Source organism: Cyprinus carpio, chromosome A15, assembly GCF_018340385.1.
Source record: "Cyprinus carpio isolate SPL01 chromosome A15, ASM1834038v1, whole genome shotgun sequence".
NCBI classification, from domain to species: Eukaryota; Metazoa; Chordata; class Actinopteri; order Cypriniformes; family Cyprinidae; genus Cyprinus; species Cyprinus carpio.
The window spans coordinates 11,312,355-11,335,406 of record NC_056586.1 but is presented as its reverse complement, the minus strand read 5'-3'; positions in this window follow the sequence as shown (position 1 = coordinate 11,335,406).

Below are 23,052 nucleotides of genomic sequence, written 5' to 3'. Positions count from 1 at the left end.
TCTGGGTCTCCCCCTTCAACAGATGGACTTCCGAGGAAATTTAGACGCCTTTAACAACCATCTATCTCTATAACAACCATGCAAACCATTCAAAAGTACTAATTTACACCCACCATAACACACAAAAAACCAAGCAGCCATTTCAGAATTAAATTGGTACCATTATTATGAGGGTCTGGGAGGTGAGTAAGAGTAATGTCAGCGTGTTCTCACAGTGTGGTCATAAAGCAAATAACTATTTGGAAAAAGGGCCTTACTGCATCAGTCTGAGACAAATAACACTTGTGCTGAAGGGAAGAAATTATATGAAAGACACAAAAGACATATTGCACACAAATCACTGGACAGCACCCAGCTCAATTAAGACAGCTGTGAAAGGCCTGGTTTTTGTTGCTCATAATGGGGTATCAGGATATGTAGCATGTTCATACAGAATATATATCTATTTTATGGCTGGAAATATACTGGACAGTGACTTCTCACAGTCAACGCTGTGTGTTACCTATAAATGGTCAAAAGGGAGCTTTTCTATCAGCTTATCATTCAATTAAATTAATTTTTAAAAGTCATTATGATCTCTTCCATGTTTCTTAAAGGAATAGTTCATCTAAAATGTTTTTTTTCCTCTTCATATTCTTTGAATTAAAACACATACCATAAAAATAAAACATGGGTTATGTGTGAGTGTGTGTGTGTATATATATGCACATAATTTAATTAATTATTGAATAAATATTATTATTTATTTAGCAAGGATCCAAGCTCTATAATGTTACAAAGTATTTCAATTTCAAATGCTGCTTTTCTGAACTTTCAACCTATTAAATAATCCTGAAAAAAAGTTTCCACAAACATCTTAAGCAGCACAACTGTTTTCAACACTGATAATAATAATAATGTTTCTTGAGCAGTAAATCAGCATATTAGAATGTTTTCTGAAGGATCATGTGACACTGATAAATGTGAGTAATGATGCTGAATGTTCAGCTTTTAATCATTTAAAATGTATTCAAATGGTATTAAATTTTAATAATAGTTTATAATGCTTACTATCTTACAACCAAAAACAGTAAAAAAGTTATAACAAATATCTAAAACAACATCAATACATTCATTCATTTACTACAAACATGCATATAACTACTTGATTATTGTGACGTTTTTATTCACAAGACGTTCATTCATGGACTGGAGTTGTGTGGATAACTTGTGGATTATTGTGACGTTTTTATCAGCTGCAGATTTTCCACTGGTGAGTAAGTGATGTAATGCTACATTTCTCTAAGTCTGTTCTGATGAAGAAACAAACTCATCTACATCTTGGATGTCCTGAGGGTGAGTATTGTCATTTATGGGTGAACTATTATTCCATTATTCAATAGAGGGCCAGTTGTCACCAGAAATAAACTCCGTGAAGCAAACATAACAGCCTATGGCTTTGAAACAATATGAGGGCGAGTAAAAACTGACAGAATTTTAATTTTGGATGAACTATTCTTTTGATTAGAAATCTATTAAAACAAATTAGTGGATTGGTGGTTTAATCAAACTTCAATAACTTTAGTCCAGATGATGGAGAATGATGGTCATAATGTTCTCAATTATGTGAGGGTCAATATACAGTGGGATAAACCAAACTAACCCCCTAAAAACAGTCACTAGGCATCTGGGGGACCTTCAGGATCCCGAAGGAGCTCTGAGCTCATTTCTGCACTGGACTAATAATAAACCCCTGGCATGATTAGTCACTCTCTCCTCCGTCTTCCATGTTTATTAATCTAGACCATCACAAAGGTCATGCACAGGACATAACACAATCACTCGGTAGTCCAGCAATAGATGTTAACGAGCCTTTTAATATCAAGAAACTCTGCAGATGCCTCTGAATCGAAAAGTATGGTCTGATCTGTCTCATAAAGAGGGAAACTGGGAGAGTAATCAGCATGGCCGGCAGTGGCTTAATCTTGTGTGACTTGTACAAAATGAGGTATTGGAGTGGCCACAAGGAGATGTGCTGCTTGCTTGGATTTTATTACTCTGTATTGAATCAGACCAACATGAAATACTGTTTCAAAGATGATTAGACGGTAACCTCAGAAAAACTGATGCATTCTGAAGCACCCAAAAGGCATTCAAAAGTGCCATGAACTTCATGCCAAAGCTTGCAGCAGATCTTAGTCAGGGTAGACACCATTTTTCAGTGGAAGTAAATGAAAACAAGGTTGTGGGGGATAGAAATTCAGTCTGAAATTTGTTGCCCTGTTACGCATTCATGTTCTTTTCAGTGGATCAAAATTCCACAACACATTGGTAAAAAAAAAAAAAAAAAAAAAAACAAAAAAAAAAAAGAAACCAGAAACCAGATTAGAAACCAGATCTAGATCCGATTCATGAAAATGATTTTTACAAACTGCAACACTGCTGCTTTACTCATGAACTTTATGGGAAAATAGTGTGCATATTATATGGATGACTTTTATTATATTTTTATGATACTTTCATTCTGCATTTTAACTGCATGTAAAAAGAGTGACCAAAAATAATAATATTATTCAGTATTTCTTCTTTTGTGCTCACCAGTAGAAATAAATTGTGTTGTTGTTAATAACAAAGTAAAACTACTTAAATCATTTTTATTAATTAAATAAAGCTGAAATAAAATGTATTTTTTAATATTAATTAAAAAAGAAACCGTAATTAAACTAAAACTAAAAACTAGTTTAGAAACGTTGCCTTGGCAAATAACGTCTAGGTTATGCATGGTAACCCTCCTTCCCTGAAGGAGGGAACGGAGACGTCACATCAGTGACCGACGAATTGGGATATCACTTCAAATAGACCAATCTACTTTGAGTGTAAACCAAACGAGCCAATGCACATTGACATGCAATTATTGCATCCAGTTGCTGCTGATTACAGCGTGAGTATAATAAGGCAGCAGGTGCAATGCGTGACCCGGCTGCTCAGTGGTGGTACAGCAACCGTGGCGATGGGACATGACATTTTGATTGGATAACACTGGGAAAACGTACATGTTCCACTAGGAACAATGACGCTGCAGAAGTCCCATCTTTCCTGAAGGAGTTTTCGGAAGCAAATACACATATAGCATCCATTTAGGTGTAAATGGAGAAACTGGAGGTGATTGCAACCCTCTTGGGAAGGCAGAAGACTGCCGGGGAAACACGGGCTCTAAGGCTATACCGTGGACTAAACTGCTTAGGTCTCAATATGGAACCCAGCCTTCCACGGTTCTCACGGATTCATCGTGAAGGCCCTCCTCCGGGGCATCGCTTGCAGGTTCACTACTTGGTCTTTGAAGGGTGTAGTGGGAACATTGGGCACGTAGCCGGGCCGGGTCTCAGAATTACCTGGGAGTCAGCCGGCCCAGACTCTATGCACGAATCATCAACCGAGAATGCGTGCAGGTCCACTACCCTCTTGATGGAAGCCAGTGCAAGCAGGAGCAAAGTTTTCAATAAAAGAAACTTTAGCTCAACTGAATGCAAAGGCTCGAATGGGCCCTGCTGTAGTGATTTTAGCACTAGAGTCAGGTCCCAAGAGGGTATAGAGGGAGGCCAGGAAGGATTTAATCTCCTGGCCCCTTTAAGGAACCTGATGATGAGGTCATGCTTACCTTAAGACTTCCCATTTATGGGGTCATGGTATGCAGCAATAGCAGCAAACTGTACTTTGAGGGTGGAGGGAAACAGCCTTCACTCCAGTCCTTGCTGCAGAAAGGAAAGCACGATCGCAATCGCATCTTCAGTGGTCTTCTCGGTGAGATAAACACCACTCGATGAACATGTTCCACTTCAAGGCGTAAGCGTGTCTCGTAGACGGTGCTCACGCCAAAGCTATGGTGTTCGCTACCTCTTGGGGTAGGTCACCTAGAACCTCCACATCTCTTCCAGAGGACCAAATATGGAGTTTCCAAAGGTCTGGACGCGGGTGCCAAATGGTGCTCTGTCTCTGAGTCAGTAGATCCTTCCTCAGAGGAATCGGCTAAGGAGGGGCTGTCTCGAGGAGCACTAGTTCGGGGAACCAGGTCCGAGTGGGCCAATATGGCGCCACTAGCCAGACTTGCTCCTCGTCCTCCCGGACCTTGCAAAGCGTCTGTGCGAGAAGGCTCACTGGGGGAAATGCATATTTACATAGGCCCTGCGGCCAGCTGTGTGCCAGTGCATCTGTGCCGAGTGTTCCCTCAGTGTGAAGTCTCTGGAGAAGCAAACAGGTTTCCCTGAGCGGCTCCGAAACGTCTCCAAATCAGCTGGACTGTTTGGGGATGGAGTCGCCATTCTCCCGGGAGCATTGCTCGAGAGAGCTCGTTGGCTGTATGGTTGAGCAGGCCCGGAATGTGAACAGCACGAAGTGACGTGCTGGTCTGAATGGACAACACAGCGACTGTTGCGTTCATCAACCAACAAGGTGGTCTGCGCTCCCGTTGTATGTCGCAACTCACCCGCCACATCCTCCTTTGTAGTCGGAAGGTTCTGAGGAACCAGGTGAGCCATGCACCCCACACTCACACCCTTCTCCGGCCTGCTCACAAGCCGCCCGAGTTGGGTTCCTGTGTTCCACCTCGCTGCCCCACTGTGGGTACGGCTGTGGTTCCGCTGGTCCCATTTGTATGGTTTCTAGGCACCTGGTCAGCGCTACCCAGCCCATCTCGCTGGCTTCTGCCCATCAGCCTCGGCTATGCAATTAAGTTTGCCCGGCATCCCCTCAAGTTCAGCGGTATCCACTTCACTACAGTGAAAGCGGCCGATGCCCCTGTTCAGCGGGCAGAGATCGCAGTCCTACTGGTGAAGGACGCGATAGAGCTGGTCCCTCCAGCTGATATGAGGTCAGGGCCTTACACCCTTACTTCATTGTACCAAAAAAAGACGGTGGGTTACGGGCAATCTTGGATCTGAACCGGCCCTTCATCGGCTGCCATTCAAGATGCTGACGCAGAAATGCGTCTTTGGGTGCATCCATCCTCGAGATTGGTTTGCAGCGATCGACCTGAAGGACGCATACTTTCATGTGTCGATCCTTTCGCGCCACAGACCATTTCTGTGGTTTTCGTTCAAAGGAGGGGCATAAAAGGTACAAGGTCCTGCCGTTCAGGCTGTCTCTATGTCTTCACGAAACGTCGCGGAGGCAGCTCTTGTTCCCCTCAGAGAGCAGGGTGTTCGCATCCTCATCTATCTAGACGATTGACTTATACTAGCACAGTCTCGGGATCGGTTGTGCAAGCACAGGGACCTGGTGCTCTGGCACCTCAGCCTGTTGGGCCATCGGGTCAGCTAGGAAAAGAGCAAACTCTCCCCGACGCAGAGGATCTCTTTTCTCGGTATGGAGCTGGATTCTGTTGAACAGATAGCGTGCCTCACAGAGTAACATGCGCAGTCAGTGCTAGCCTGCTTGAATATGTTCAAGGGCAGGACAGCGATCCCACTGAAACTTTTTCAGAGGCTCCTGGGGCATATGGCGGCCACAGCGGCACTTACACTGCTCAACCTTTTACATATGAGACCGCACCAGCACTGGCTTTATGGCCGAGTCCCGAGGTGGGCATGGAAGCGGGTCCAAGTAACACCAGCCTGCCGCCAAACCTTCACCCCGTGGTCAGATCTTACATTCCTCCGGGCAGGGGTGCCCCTAGAACAGATCAATGGGCATGCAGTCTCAGGGGTTTGGACGGGCCCGCAGCTGCATTGTTACATCAATTCCCTAGAGTTGTTAGCAGTGTGCCTTGCCTTGAACAGTCTCAAAGGGTGCTTATAAGGCAAGTGCTGGGACACGCTGACCAGGCGCCTAGAAACCATACAAGCGGGACCAGCGGAACCACAGCCGTACCCACAGTGGGGCAGCAAAGTGGAACACATGGACCCAACTCGGGCAGATTGTGAGCAGGCCGGAGAGGGGTGTGAGTGTGGGGTGCAAGGCTCACCTGGTTCCACAGGTCGGTAGAGGGTGCGTGGGTAGGGCCTTTGTTGATGCTCTCGAACTGCCTGCTGCTGCCATCTAGCGAAGGAGGAGGATGAGTGAGGTCCGGTGCTTGTCTGTCCGCAACTCTCCGTGCCCTCCTGGGACCCAGAGATAGAAAAAAATCACTCTCTTGTTGTGATTTACAGATTCTCCACCTGACCCTCACCATCCCCCAAAAGCTCCTTCCTCTCTCTCTGGGTCGCCCATCCCAGGGGCCTCTCGCTCTTCCGCTCACCACCAGGTTTGACGGGGGCCCGGACGGGTGGGGCGGCCTGACTATGCCCAGCTCCACGGCACCACTTCCTGGAGGCTGCTGCGGATGCGGTCTGGGAGCGAGGGGCGGACACAGGGGGCCGCCCTCAGCGACAAGCAGGCTGGGGCGCTGCGGACAGGTGGAGGCAGCAGCTCCCCGCCAGGCAGAAGGTTGGACCACATCAGTCTCAGCAGCGCAGCCAAATCTTCCTCAGAGAGCTCTGCCTCCAATGCAGCGATCGACATCCGGTCACTGGGAGGAGCACCAAAGGATACAGCTGGTACGCTCTTTGAAGAGGGCCCAGCGCATTCCTTTGGCCACTCAACTGGACCCTAATGCTATAGCAACCATCGCAACCAGAGAAATGCAACCACTACCACCCACCACTATGATCCACAAAGCCACCCGGGAAATAGTACTCACCTGTCGGCCACCTTGAATGAACCTTAAATCGCAGCAGGGGCAATGGAGCTCCGCCCCCTTGAGGAAATGGAGCCTGGCCTGCAGCTCTGAGACGGGCATCTTCCTGTGATGGGAACATAACTCATCTGCGAAATTTGACCACCTCAGCATGTTTGCCCAGACACATGAGGCAGCGATCGTGACCATCACCACATCCAGAAACGCACGGGTGAAATGGCATCTTGAAAAAGACCATCCATCGTCTTTACAAAGACGCACCCATTTATTGCTCTTAGAGAAATAGCTCTTTGAGGGAAATGCTCTTTTATGTGCTGAAGCGCACAGGGGAATGGCTGCTTGCAGCACAACAGGGGAGTAGTGAAGCCTGAAGTGGGCAACCCACTTGACGCAGGAACGACCACTGCTGAAGCACCGTACCGCCAACACCATAAGCTTCCAAGAGTGCGTTGATCTCATAGTTCACTGAAGACACTTGGATGGAGCAGAACGATGTTGTCGCTCTGCTCCGAAGCGAAAAGCTGGTATGCATTGCACCTGCTGCCTTATTATACTCATGCTGTAATCAGGAGCAACTGGATGCAATAATAACATGCCAACGTGCATTGGCTCGTTTAGTTTACACTCAAAGTAGACTGGTCTATCGAAGCACTATCCCAATTAATCTGAAAGGAAACTGAAACAAAATAAGTTGAAGTACAAAATGACTATAACACAATCACACAGGTTTGGAGAGAAAGATGACAGAATTTTCCACAAGTTGGTATGATTCTTTAGGGTCTTCATGAAACGTCTGTGACATACTATGGTTAAAATTCCTCATTGGTCATGTAAAACAACACCTTTTTTACCTTGTAAAAATCAGCTCTGTTCAAGCGACCCCTTTAGGTGCATGTCTCTTTAAATGATAATGAGCTACTGCTCACCCCATCCCTCTCTATCCATGGGGTGTGTTGACATAAGATAGGTGAATATATCTGTATAAAGCTCGGAGGTGGTCTTATGCAAACTGCTATCTATCTATCCAGAAACTAGCTGCATATTGAAACAGCTCGCTGGATGACACAGTTTCAGACTCAGACAGTGCGTAACAAACTGTCTGCTTCTTTTCTTTTCAGCTTTTTTGAGCTGGCAGACACACCAGAAACTAAATGCAAGAAATGTCCCAATCCAAACCAATGTCCCCTTTAAGATTGCAACACGTTGAATGAACTGCAGTTCAATTACCCGCTTTGTTTTCATTCCTGCCAAATGAAACATGACGCCATTCAAATGAAACCAATTGCAATCTTTTAGTCCAGGCTAGCTGTTGTAGCCTCTCATGAGCACTTCAACAGCATTCTACTGAATATAGCACTGCCTCCAGGCCTGCTGCTGCATTATCTCTTCAAAACAAGTCAAGGACAAACCCAAGTTTGTCATTCCTCCAACCCAACAAAAGCATCCTGGAGCAATCCACAAGGTAGACTCTGAATTGAAAGAAGCTTATGTTAAAGCTGTCACCCAGATCAAATTTACAACCCAAACTCCCTAAAACTACTGTCAATGTATTTCAAAAGCACTGGCAAAAGTGCAATAAATGCATCAAGTATGAGAGAGCTGGCTGGGGATGTCTTTGTTTAAACCTGTGGTGGAAGAACCAGGTTAGGTTCAATAACTGTGTGGTTTTGGTTTGGTTCAGCTACAAAATCAGACATCAGAAGACTACAGATAACGGTTCGGACTGCTGAAAGGATTATTGGTACTCATGCCCACCCTTCAAGAACTGTATACATCCAGAGTGAGGAAAAGGGCTCAGAAAATCACTCTGGATCCCTCACACCCAAGTTACCCCATCTTTGAACTCTTGCATCTGGCCGGCGCTTCAGAGCCGCAAATACCAGGACAGTCAGGCACAAGAACAGTTTCTTCCCCCAGGCAATCTACTGATGACAGTTAAAGTTTCCCCACTTATACAATAAAAATGTGCATAAACCTTATATTTATTTGTTACCCCTTCATCCTAGTACATCCCTGCATCTTACTCAATCCAATTCCATTATCATGTATAGCACAATTGTTTATACACTTATTTATCTGCAAAGGGTTTTTATTGTTTTTTGACTGTGGTTGTTGTCTTTTGTGTACTGGAAGCTTATGTCACTAAAACAAATTCCTTGTATGCGCAAGCATACTTGGCAATAAATCTCAAGAGAAACGGCCCTACCACCCAGAATAACCAGGTAATGTATTATAATCCATCCATTTGTGAATGTTAATTGCACAAGAAAGGTTCCCTGATTCTAATGTGACCTCGGGGCTAATAAGTGTGCTGCTCTGAATAGTTGAGATGCCCATTAGCTTCCATCCGTGACCTCTCTTAGTGTTTTGAGTGGGACTTAGCTGAGACTGAATCATAAATTCAGTCTGTGCTTTTCTTTATGTTTGTGTCTCATGGTCGGTACACCTTGTTCTACATTTAGACCTTTTAGTGCTTTGAAGAACAAGAAAAGTGAAGCTTCAACGTTGCATTATGGACAGGATTTCACGGAAGCCGTCTGCTACCCTGCTCATTGTGAAATCTATCACAGTGTATCGTATACCCTTCACTGTGACTGAGGTATGCCATGAGCCGTTCTGTAAAACATTTTGTTCTGAAGGACGTTTTAACAGCACTTTTTACTTTTACATTTACATTCATCTTCCTGGCAGATGCTTTCTTACTGTAGTGACATGCAAGAAAGTGCTTATGGCAATTATTCTAGCCGGCAGCATGCGGTACAAATCAAGTACAAATGACAAAGCCAAAAAGTGCCAAAAAGAACAATGCTTAGAAATCACACAAAGGAATCATGGCTTGGAGGTAACAAGGGCCCAGAACGATGGTTGCTTTCCAAACCAGGTGATACTCTCTGCTGAAAAACAACAACATCTTAAAGGCTGATTTATACTTGATGTGCCCACAAGTTTGCTTGGGTGCATGCAGAAAATATGACGTAATCGCGGTGTTGCCAGAAGTTTGCTTTAAGTATGTGCGAACTTATTTCACGTGGTGGTGTGCACAACATTTTTTGTAACTTTCCACGCAGCTCTGCATCCAAAGATGCACAAGTTCAGGGCGATTCTAGCCAAACATGCATTTGTGTGAAACAGAAGCAGTTTAATGTGAAGTTCAAACTCCATCAGTTGCTTTTTGATGAAAAACAATGCATATTTTTTCTTTTTTTTTTTTGCTTTGTTTTTGCATAGTTTGTCCAAGGCTTTTTATTTGAAGTAAATTGTATTTTTATTGTATAAAAATAGAATTAGAATTCATTAGATACTAATTATACAGTCTTTGCTTTAAGTCAGCGGAGGCTTGCGAAGCGGAGCCAGGTAAAAGTATACATCCCGCTTAAGACGGTCTAACCTTGTTTGTGTTAGTCTAGTTCAGGGCTGAGCAATTCTGGTCCTCAAGATGCTTTCCTGCAAAGTTTAGCCAACTTTGATCAAATTCACCTGTCTGTAGCTTTTTAGTCATCACCAAGACCTTGATTAGATTGGTGTGTTTGATCAGGGTTGGAGCTAAACTTTACAGGTAAGTGGATCTCGAGGGTCAGAGTTGCTCATCCTGGGTCTAGATCAGGGGTGCCCAAACTCGGTCCTTTAGGGCAGTGGTTCTCAACCACATTCCTGGAGGACCCCCAGCACTGCACATTTTGCATGTCTCCTTTGTCTGACACACCCATTTCAAGTCTTTGATTTTCTACTAATGAGCAGGTGACCTGAATCAGGTGTGTTTGATTAAGGAGACATGCAAAATGTGCAGTGATGGGGGTCCTCCAGGAATGTGGTTGAGAACCACTGCTTTAGGGTTTAGATCCAACCCCAATTAGACACACCTGAACCAGCTAATCAAGCTCTTATTAGGCATACTAGAAATTTCCGGTAAGTGTGTTGAGGCAAGGTGGAGCTAACCTCTGCAGGACACTTGCCCTCCAGGACCGAGTATGGGCACCCCTGTTCTAGATGCCCTTACGAAAAAGAAGTTTATTCAAGTGTGCTATTAGTATACTTCTTTTAAACTAAAAATAGGAAAGTATGCTTTTAGTTTACTTTTTAATGTACTTCTAAGAAATGGGCTTTATGTACTCCTCAGAAATATACTTAAAATGACATTTAAGTATACTTGACTTATACTTACAAAAAGTCTAAATATACTTGAACTTTACTTAAGTATACTTAATAAAATAAACTTGAAGTATACTACTTTTTGGTAAGGGTGGTCTCCCTTCATGGTCAAGCATGTGTTTTGGCTGGTCTCCCAGCCTGACCAGCTGACCAAACACCTCTTAAACCAGCTTATAAGTTTTGACTAGCTAACAAGTGCCCTGAATCTCTCTAAAACCAGCAAACCAAACTAGCCTGACCAGCTAACTAGGTCTGCCCAGCTAACAAGTGCCCCAAACCCATCTAAAACCTGTAACCAGACCAGTATTACCCACTAAAAAGGTCTGGCCAGCTAACAAGTGCCCCAAACACCCTTAAAGCCCACAGTCTAGAGCAATATGACTAGATAGCAGGTACTCAAAGCCCCTCTAAAACCAGTAAATCAGAAAAGCCTAATCAGATAACAAAGTCTGACCAGTTAACAAGTGCCCCAAATCCCTAAAACCTGCAAACCAGACTAGCCTAACCACCTAAAAGGTCTGACTAGCTACCAAGCAGCCCAAACCAATCTAAAATCTGCAAACCAGACCAGCCTGACCAGCTAACTAGGTATGACCAGCTAACAAGAGCCTCCAAGTACTTTAAAACCAGCAAACCAGAATACTAGATCAGTCTGACCACCTAAGAAGGGATGACTAGCCATCCAGTGTCCCAAAAGACTCAATTCAGCAAACCAGATCAGTCTGACCAGCTGACAAGCCCTAGCTTGTGCAAAACATAACCAGAGACAGTTGCTTAGTTACCATAACACCACCGCACCACTGAACAATGCCTATTGGAAAAATAACCAAATGAAGGTGAACTTCAGAAAAAAACATAGCTGAACATATTAGATCCCACAGCAGTAACTGCTGAAGCAAAGGTGATTCTGTTGTATCACGAATCAGATGAAACTCAACCTGCATTTGCTCTGAGGAGCTTCCTCTTCCCACTGCTGCACTTTGTTTGCAATGTTTTCTTAGCTGTGAGTTTATTTAGAAGTTCTCATCATCATCATTTGTTTCATCCCTAAGTTGTAAACAGTCTCACTGCAGATGAATCTTTAATGATCAGCATTATTCAGACGCTGGATCGATTTTATACGTAAAATGTCTCAGCACCACTTTAGCCCTAAATTTCCTCTTTCCTCTATCCTCACTCCTTCCAACGATTTAGTTTTATTGATGTTCAGCAACTTCAGTTGTGCTTGTTTATGGTATCTAGATAGCATTCAGCTACTTTAAATCGGAACAAACCCAAGGTGGTTTTGTAGTACCACTGTACATCTCAATCCACAAAAACAAAATCACCACATTGGATTTAATCTTTCTTCAGTGTTTTATTGCATTGTGTGCACTATCTATCTATCTATCTATCTATCTATCTATCTATCTATCTATCTATCTATCTATCCATCTATCCATCTATCTATCTATCTATCTATCTATCTATCTATCCATCTATCTATCTATCTGTCTATCTATCATCTATCTGTCTATCTATCTATCTATCTATCTATCCATCCATCACATTATAAATCAATACTATATTATAAACATATAAAAAAAATTACACTGTTGCTTAATATATATATGTACACAATCATATCTAATTGACATGTTGCTTGATATTCCTATATACATTATAAATCAATACTATATTATTAATATTTAAATTAGAAATTATATTCACATCTAATAAATAAATTCAAAATTATACTTCAAAATTTACGTATTCAATAATAACTTATATTATGTGAATATATGCATGCTTAAAAATGTAGAAAAGATAATTTTTTAAACACATAATGCATATATTTATATAATATATAAATAATTGAATACATATATTTAAATGTGACTATGAATTTATGTATGGGATTTGAATGTAAATATTTTTGAATATTTAATATACAGAGAGAGAGAGAAAGAGAGAGAGAGAGAGAGAGAGAGAGAGAGAGAGAGAGCAATAAAAATATACAGAAATTTACTTTAACATAAACAATCTAACTTTGTTTTATAACATTATAAATATGATATGCATAAAAACTAGATAAATTAATAACTTATTAAATATAAAATATATATATATATATATATATATATATATATATATATATATATATATATATATATATATTATATATATATATATTAAATCTCTGAGGCTGTTGCTTGATATTGTTATCCTAAACAGAAAGCAGGAAATGAGATGGGGAGACTCCTTGAAACATCCCTGCAGCCTCATGCATCTAATCACAGCCAATCTCTGAAGTGCATAATTCCAAGATGACAGGAAAATGACTTTGCCCATCGGTGATTGTGTCATTCAACCAAGTCCCTTCCGCTAGGGAGTGACATAGCACAAGGTCACCTCATTAGCATGCCGTGAATAAAAGCTAGTCTGCTATGACTTCAGGAGTTCGTTTTTCCACACTTGCCGGCTGACATTCTCTGGCATTTCTGTGGCAGGTGAGTGCAACAAAAGGCTCTTTAAAACTGATATGATAAGATAGCCGGATCGCTGACATGACAACAGATTTTTGTGAGGGATAGCACTGTCTCCATTGTTGCTTTTGTCCACACTTTGTCCTGGAGAAAGGAATAAAAAAATAAATAAATAAAGGCAAAATAGACTTAATAATTCCTGCTGTATATTACAGGGCTGTGGGAATTTATGCAGCGTTTTTCTCTAAGAATGCAGAAGCACCATCTGGCATGCAGGTTTTTGATTTGTGACATCTTGGGATTAGAACAGCAAAGGGCCCTGTGAAACTCAGTGATCAAAGAAAAAAAATATTTAAAAACTGTGTATTGTATTAAATAATGAATTTTCACATTTGAAGCACTTTAATTGGAAAATACAAAGGCAATTGGGTCCTTTTATACTGAACAATCCTTTAGTCTCAAAGTTGTTCAAGTTATAAATAATGTCATTAGGCTTAACCTCGAATTATCCATAGGGATACATTTCACAGCAAGGCATCTATTAATGTTTTTTTTTTCCCCAGTGGTTACATATTGATTACTTCTAAATGTTTTGTTACATTTAAATGGACATCCTATTTACAACTATTGAGCTTTTGCTACCAACTATTTTTGCTGGCTCATGCATTGATCAATTACTTTCTTTGGTTGTATGAATAAAATTAGACATGTTCATCGCTTTTACTTCAACAGTAGCTGGAGTTTTATGTTGTTTTTTTATGAATATAATTAATGCAGCTATAATTGTTAAATAGACAGGCAATAAAGTGTAGACACAAGTTATATCTGACGTTACAGTAGGTAGTAATTTATAAAAATGTCAAATGAATTTAAAGTAAAATAATTTACTCAACCTCATGTCATTCCAAATCTGTAAGACTTTCTTTCTTCTGTGGATCACAAAGAAGATAATTAAATTAATATTCAGAGGGTGAATTAATCAGGGTGAATTAATTGCAGTGGCATTAACACGGTGACTTTCTCAGATAACCCAAAATTATAATTCTGTCATCATTTACTCACCCTCATATCATTCGACATCCGAACGACAAATGTTCTTTTGTGTTCTGCAGAAGAAGGTATTTTGAAGGAATTTAAGACAAATTTTGTTAACCAAACAGTTTTCTGCTGACTTTGACTGTAGAAGACATGAAATAAAGTGTGTGCATCCATAATAAAACATCCCTCACACGGCTCCGAGGGGGTGAATAAAGGCCTCCTGTAGGGAATCCATGCATTTTAATTAGATAAATATCCATAATTTCAAAATAAACAAAAACTCTTCTTCCTAACTCCACTGAGAAACAAAGTTTCCTTACTTTAGATATACTGTAGGGCGTCGTGCGCGTGCCAGTGAGAAACAAAGTTTCCTTACTTTAGCAAAGGAAAACCAGTCTCCTCTTGGCTTATATCGAAATCCTCCAACATTGTTCTTTACAAATCCTCATTTTGTGCTTCTAATTCATGACTGGCGTTTTGTTTTGTCTCTGCGCTAATCACGCAAAAACCTTTTGAAAAATTATTTTAAAAGAAATTGCATTTGAAATATGCATATTTATCTTTAAAACTGCATGGATTCTCTACAGGAGGCCTTTATTCACCTCCTGGAGCCATGTGAGGGACGTTTTATTACGGATGCGCTTACTTTATTTCACTTCTTCTGAACTTGACAACAAACACCTGCTTTCCCCCACTGAAAGGCTTGGAGGGGCCAGGACAATTTTTAATATAACTCTGATTGGATTCGTCTGAAAGAAGAATGTCACATACACCTAGGATGCTTTGAGGGTTAGTAAAACACAGGCTAATTTTCATTTTGGGGTGAACTAACCCTTTAATGATATCTATAAACTAGTGAACTCCAAAACATTGACAAAATTCACATTTAGAGAATATAAGCATTCAAAACTTACAGTCTCCCGCTTCCTCCAATATGGATCAGCAATTTGTATGGCATCAGTCTGCACTACAGATTCTAATAAGATCAGATCATATTTTCTGACTAATCAAATGCTCTTTAGGATCTGAAGCATCCGCCTCTTACACTATAAAAGACAGTGGTTGAAATCAGTCGCAGAGTGGATCCTATGCACTAGTCAGTGAGGACCACAAAACACATCTAATCTATTTGAATTCTACACTGAATGCTGCATTTTAAAGTGCAATGGAGGTGATCAAACATCACAAATGGTTTGACATCCTTGGCATTATAATCAGTGGAGAGAAGACCGGTGCCATGCACCAGCATATATTATACACTTTTCAAACTGTTCAAACTGTTTTTTTTTCTCCCTAGTACAAACAGTTCTGTATTAAATCTGTAAGGGGAATCTATTGGATTTATTTACGGTGCCCGTAAGGTGACATGGTTGGTTCACTTAGTTTTGTCATGGCCACGACATATAAACTCGTGGGAACGTGATATTATGTAACGACAACAATATAACCACGACTACTAAACTAAATACATAATTTCCACGATTTCCACAATTAAAAAACGAAATAAACTTATACCGGCCACAACTTAAAAAACTAAAACCCGGTATTATCAAGAATAGATAAAACATTTTTATTTACATTAAACATTTAACTTAATATTTGTATATTTTTATTATTACATTAACTTATTAGGGCTATATTTTAATATATTTGTTGTTATATACAGTATGCTTATTTCCCCTTTCAATTTGTGTATCGCTTTACCTAGTTAGCATTTTGTATAATTATACTAGTATTTAATAGCCTATCAAAAGTGAAAAGTGATGTGACATACAGCCAAGTATGGTGACCCATACTCAGAATTCGTGCTCTGCATTTAACCCATCCAAAGTACACACACACACACACACACACACACAGCAGTGAACACACACACACCGTGAACACACACCCGGAGCAGTGGGCAGCCATTTATGCTGCGGTGCCTAGGGAGCAGTTGGGGGTTCGGTGCCTTGCTCAAGGGCACATCAGTCGTTGTATTGCCGGCCAGTTTATGTAACATTTATTCATGATAAACTTTGTTTGAATGCTGACTATCGCACGTAATACAGTCCGGCAGCCAAGGCCTGTGGTTAATATAATAATTTATTAATGTAATAATTTCTATAATAAATAATATAATAATTTCTTTATTCAAAATAAAATATTTATGAATCCATCGCTGATAAAGACAAATGAAGACAAACTAGTCTGCCTCTATGTCCATTTAAATGAAACATTAGATTTCACACTTTGATTTCAACATATTTCACAGTTGTGACTCAAAGGATTATTTCACATCCAGAATTCACATTTCCTTATAATTTCCTTATCCCCATGTCATCCAGGATGTTCATGTCTTTCTTTCTTCAGTCACAAAGAAATTAAAGTTTTTTAAACATATTTTTCTCCATATAATGGACAATGGTTGCCAATGGGCTGAAGGTCAAAGTTGCAGTTTCAATGCAGCTTTAAAGGGCTCTACATTATCACAGCCGAGGATAACTTGACTAGCAGCAGACCGATCTTCTTGCACAGCATCTGAACTGTTGTTATGGTCATTCTGAAATGCCTGAGCAAAGTCTATCATCAAAGTATTTCTGTACAATTGTTTTACACGACTATGTTCCCAAACAGCAGCGTCCACCTCCGAAAGCATTGACAGCATTTATTGTGTTACGTCTGCTCGCTCTGAGGTGCAAGTAATTTATATCATATATGAAAATTATTATATTCAGTGGCTTCTGCTATATTCTTAGTGATATTTAGTGCCACAAAATGTGTTTCCATCGTGGTTTATGCAAATTTTTTCTTATCGGATAAAAAGTTTATCCTAATTAAATCTGCTCATAATACTTTTATTTATCATCATTATAATAAATTATCATCATCTAGTTTCCAAAAAGAGTTTTTTTTTTTTTTTATGCGATATTACATAATGTGCATAAAAATAGGTGGATGGAAACACAGCTATTTCAGACCTTTACCCCAATTGGCCACCATTTAAATCCGTTACATGGAGAAAAATCTTGGAATGTTTTCTTCAAAAACTTTAATTTCTTTGCAGCTGAAGAAAGAAAGACATTAACATCTTGGATGACATGGGGTTGAATAAATCATCAGGAAATTTTTTATTCTGGAAGTGAACTAATCCTCCAATAACCATACTTTTTGACTTGACTCTACTGTATATCTCAAAATTTGACTTTGTTTCTCAGGAAGTATGGCTTTAAAAATTAGAATCACAACTTAATGACTCATAAATTATTTTATTTCTTGTAATTGTGGCTTTATATATCACAGTTCTTGAAGATGTGATTTTATTTTTGAAGCTGTGGCTTTAAATCTAAGAATGACTAATTTTTACTCATAAATGTGGTTTTATTTCTTATTTGTGACTTTAAATCTCACCATCACAACTTCATTACTAAAAAAACTAGATTTTATTTATTGTAATTGTGACATTAAATCTCACCGTCACACCTTTATTACTCAGAAATTTCTTTACTATTTTTTTTTAAGGAACTTTATTACTTTTTATTTCTTGTAATTGTGATTATAAAACTCACAATCACAACTTTATCACTCAAAAACACTTTTTTTTTCTTGTAATAGTGACTTTAATCTCGCAATAGTAACTTCAACTTTTTTATTTCTTGTAATTGTGACTTTAATCTTACAATAGTATCTTCATCACTAAAAAATGCAATTTTATTCCTTGCAATTATGACTTAAAATTTCACAATCATAACTTCATTACTCATAAATGCAGTTTTATTTCTTGTAATTGTGACTTTAAATCTCACAATCACAAATTCTTTACTCAAAAATGTGATTTTATTTCCTGTAATTATGTCTTTTATCTTACGAATATTGTGACTTTATTTCTTTTTAAGGATATTTAATAGGTCAATATACCTAAAGCAAATAGCTTCTTACTCAGTAGTGAAGTGTTCCCTGTATTTCTGATCTGTCAGTAGCTCTGAATAAATTTTTCTCTCTCCTTCTGATCTTAGAAAAGCACAGAGAAACATACTGAAATTATGCAGGACTGAGATTAAATATATCCTCAGATGTTAGAACTCATCTTGTTGACACATCATTTCGCACATAGCCATTTCTCTGACATCTTTACAACGTACAAGCCATTGGTGCGATTAGTTTCTACTTGTACTGAAACATGGATTGACAAATCAGAGAGAAAGAATGTTACGGTGAAACTGTCTGTTCTTCCTCCACTGGTCAGACTAAAGATGCAAGTCATACTCTTTCAAAAGAATCAATTTCCAATGTCTTTGTTCTAAACTGACGATTAGTGGACAAAGGTGATTTTCGTGACACGGGAAAGAGAAAACCGAGTTCTGCCACTGCAACTGCAGAGAGCAGGAGCTGCACCGCCAGCAACTCATCTAACTGCTCAATGTCAACCATGAAATTGAATAAAAAGTAATATCATTTATAAATGAACCACTTATTTCTGCTTTGTGGGCCAACTTCAATCGTCATGGGCAGAATGAATAACGCAGGTCCATTCTACAGATGAGTTCTGGTGTTTACCTTTCAAGTTATTGAACACTGAAGATTTTTTGTTGATTTGTTCTGCCAGTTTGCAATCTTGAAAGGAATATTTTACTCAAAAACAAAAATTCAACATTATTCAGTCACTGTTGGCACCTTATTTGATTTAAGACTGGTAGTGGAGGTGAAAATTATGATTTCAGAAGACTTGTGATATAGTGCATGAGTCATATGGACTATTTTTGTGATGCTTATTTTGGATCTTGACATACAGTAGTTGCAGTAATCTTGTCACAGAATTACTAAAGAATAATAATTCTTTAACAAAAAAAAAAAAAATAAAAAAAAATAAATTAAATAAAAAAAAACTTCTGTTGATGAAAATATTAAAAAATGACAAACATGTTTAGAAATAAAATTAAAATAAATCACACACAGAAAGAATCTAGAAAGAATATGATTGTCACAAACAACCCAAATACAACAACACACTATAACACTGATGATGAATCACTCAAATAAATATAGAATACACAGTATTACAATAGTGTACTCTTATTGTTGTTTCCCGAGATCAGGTTTTCCCAGCAAGGACAGATTTCACTTGTTCTTGCTAAATGTTCTTAAATGTGTCCATTAATGCATTCAGTGTTGTAATATTTGGTTTAATTTTGTACTTTCTCATTAAAAATGCTATTCACTGAACTTTTTATTGAAAAAAATAAAATAAAATAAAAATAAAAAGTTTACATAAAAAATAAAATGTTCTAAGAATGTACTCATCCTCAGGCCATCCAAGATGTAGATGAGTTTTTTTTTTCTTCAAACAAATTTAAAGAAACATAGCATTTTATCACTTGCTCACCAATATATATATATATATATACTTGTATTTTGTCCAGAAGCTATGGATTAAAGTTATAACCTTCATAGCAATCCACAAGTAATCCAGTCCATCAATTATGATTACACAGTTATATATATATATATATATATATAGTGTGGGTGTGTGTGTGTATATATATATGTTTGTGGGTGTGTGTGTGTATATATATATATATATATATATATATATACAAGAAGCTATGGATTAAAGTTATAACTGCTTAATGATGGACTTGTTTATATATATATATATATATACTTGTATTTTGTCCAGAAGCTATGGATTAAAGTTATAACTGCTTAATGATGGACTTGTTTATTACAAACCTGCCGCTTTTCATAATAACAGTATTTTGATGGACTGGAGTCGTGTGGATTACTTGGATTATTGTGATGTTTTTATCAGCTGTTTGGACTCTCATTATGATGAACCCTATTCACTGCAGAGAAAACAATTGATTTACTACTAAATATCTCCAAATCTGTTCTGTTAAAGAAACACACTCATCTACATCTTGGATGGCCTGAGAATGAATAAATGGAAAAAAAAATTTGGGTGCACTATTCTATCAAAGACACACCTTTGCAGAAGCGAGCAGTCTGCATCAACAAGTAATCTAAATGAATTTAAACATTTAAATGCTTTTAATTGGTCCTATTTGAGCCATCAATAAAAACAAACCTAATGTGTACTTTCAGCCTAATAGGGTTAGTTTAAGAGTCATTGTGGATGAGACTGCATGCAGCCAGAGTTTTATTCCTCAGCTATTCTGCTGTATTTTTCTTATTTCTCTAGGTTCAGAACATCCCAAATGTTTATAGTTTAACTGTGCACAACCCACACACTCAAAGCCAAAACCATTTATTGCACCTGATAATGCTGTTTTAGGGACTGTTATGCTCTAAAATACAATACATTCAGTCGTGCCTTGAAGGAAAAAAGAATCTCTCTGCAATATTACATAATGTATACAAATATGTTTGTATATGGCTGAGACTGAACAACGCATAAGGGGGTACATTGAGAGCCCAAAAGGCATATGACACTGTACCCTCCCCTACCACATCACAGCTGCACTCCTACACTGCGCTACACAGAAAACAGATTCTTTTCAAAATCTTTATCAAAGTACTTTTGATAAAAAGGCCTCCTTGAGGCCAAGTTCAGAATCATCTTTTTTTGGGAGGGTAAGTAAAAGGAGAGAGACAATAAATTCAGAAACAACATATGCTGTAAACACACTGTTCTGTCTTTTCTTTCATGCGTTATGATGACCTCGCTTCGCATTCCAGAATTGCTTTGACAATTTTTTGGAAGATCAAACCGCACTGGATGATCTGGCTCTATGACACATGGAGAATACATTTTAAGCTTTTGAGGGCTCTTCTTGCATAAACAAAACAAACACAAATAGATCTTTGGTTTGTGTTTACGTGTGAGTGATTGCAGTCTTAGCTTTCTCTAAGTGGTGTTTTTATCAGCTTATGCTTATGAAAAAAAAAAAATGTTTTATCTTTATGAAGTTGTATCAACAGTAATGGAACACTGTGTGTATTTTGTGCCAAAAGTCTCCCTCTCTTTATACTGTGAATCACAGTCAGATGAGATCAAGTTAGTAGCATACTGGAAACTGTCTGTTCTTTTTTGCAATTTTTTCAGTTTTGGAAGAAATTTACTCACCCTCATGCCTTTCAAGGTGTAGATGAGTTTGTTACTTGCTCACCAATGGATCCTCTGCAGTGAATGGGTGCCGTCAGAATGAGAGTCCAAACAGCTGATAAAAAAACATCACAGTGATCTTCAAGTAATCCACATGACTCCAGTTCATCAATTAACATCTTGTGAATTGAAAAACTGAATGTTTGTAAGTGAAAAAAAAGAAAGAAATCCATCCTTAATTAATTTTAACTTTAAAATGTTACTTCCAGCTGAAATACTTCATCCATAATTTTGCTTTCTCAAGTGAAAAAATTTGCTTTCTCAATTTTTTTAAACAAGAAACAACACATTTAAAATGTATCCAGCAACAAAAAAAACAAACACAACTCAGTTTTATTTTATTATTATTCATATTCTATTATTTATTAATATTTTAAATTAGCTTTTATTTATTAATTTTTTTAAACATATTTTTAATTTTCGTTTTATTTTTACTTTAGGTTTTAGTAATTTTATGTGCTTTTGTAATTGTATTATTATTATTGTTGTTGTTGTTTTGGTATTGTAATTATTATAATTATAATTATAATTATAATGTGATTATTTTGCTTATTTTTTTCTTAATTTGTTTTGATATGTTAATTTCTTTTTGTATTTAGTATTTTAATTAATTAATTAATTGTTGTTAAGCACTTTGAGTATTTTTAAGGCACTATAGAGAATACAATTTATTATTATTATTATTATTATTTATTATTATTATTATTATTATTATTATTATTATTATTATTATTATTATTATTTATATTTATCTTTCATTTAGTTTTATTTAAATAAAAAAAAAAATAAAACTATACACATTAAATTTCAAAAATATTGCCAAGACAACTTGGCAATATATATATATATATATTGTAATCAAGATTTTGATCTAATCTATTTTATTTCAGGTTTATTAAATTAACATATTTTTTATTATATCATTTTATATTTTTAGTTTTAATTAACAATAATAACCCTGATGTCGCTTGAATATGACTGACTATTGCCACAATGTGAAATAAACAAAGAAATGTTCCTTTCCACTTTGATTTTGTAAATTATTTGTGATACATTGTTGTCTTTTTATTAATAATTATACAATGAATTTCTTTCATTTTAATTAACATTTTTTTTTAAATAATCAACCGTTTTTATTTCAAAGCAAATAATACATAATATTAATGTTTTATGTTGAATTCATTTTATTATTTTTATGTTTTAATGTAACTTGCACAAGAGCCTCATTGCATCATAATCTGCACATTTGCTTAAAACTTATCAGCAACATATTGTTCAGTATATTTTTTGCTCTTAACAAAAGTCAAATGTATAAGATTATAATTCCTGTGTAAAAGTCTGCCTTGTAGTGTTGTTCTTCACATTTGAGAGTGATTCAGACATTGTAGGCAGAGCAGAATCATGGACAGTGGGGGATAAGTGGGATTCTGCACAAGAAGCTGGTAATCATACGAAAGGTAGCTGTCACCGAATCGTTGAAAGCTTTAATAACTATCATCTTGAATCTGTCATCTGCTTTGTGAGAGATTCTGTGCAATTGCAAATCATGATGTAGTATCAGGCCAGGTGTTCCCACAGCTGCTCCACTGGAGACCACACAAACTTCTGGAAAGTGCACATAACTGAAATCACAACAGGACTCTTTTTGG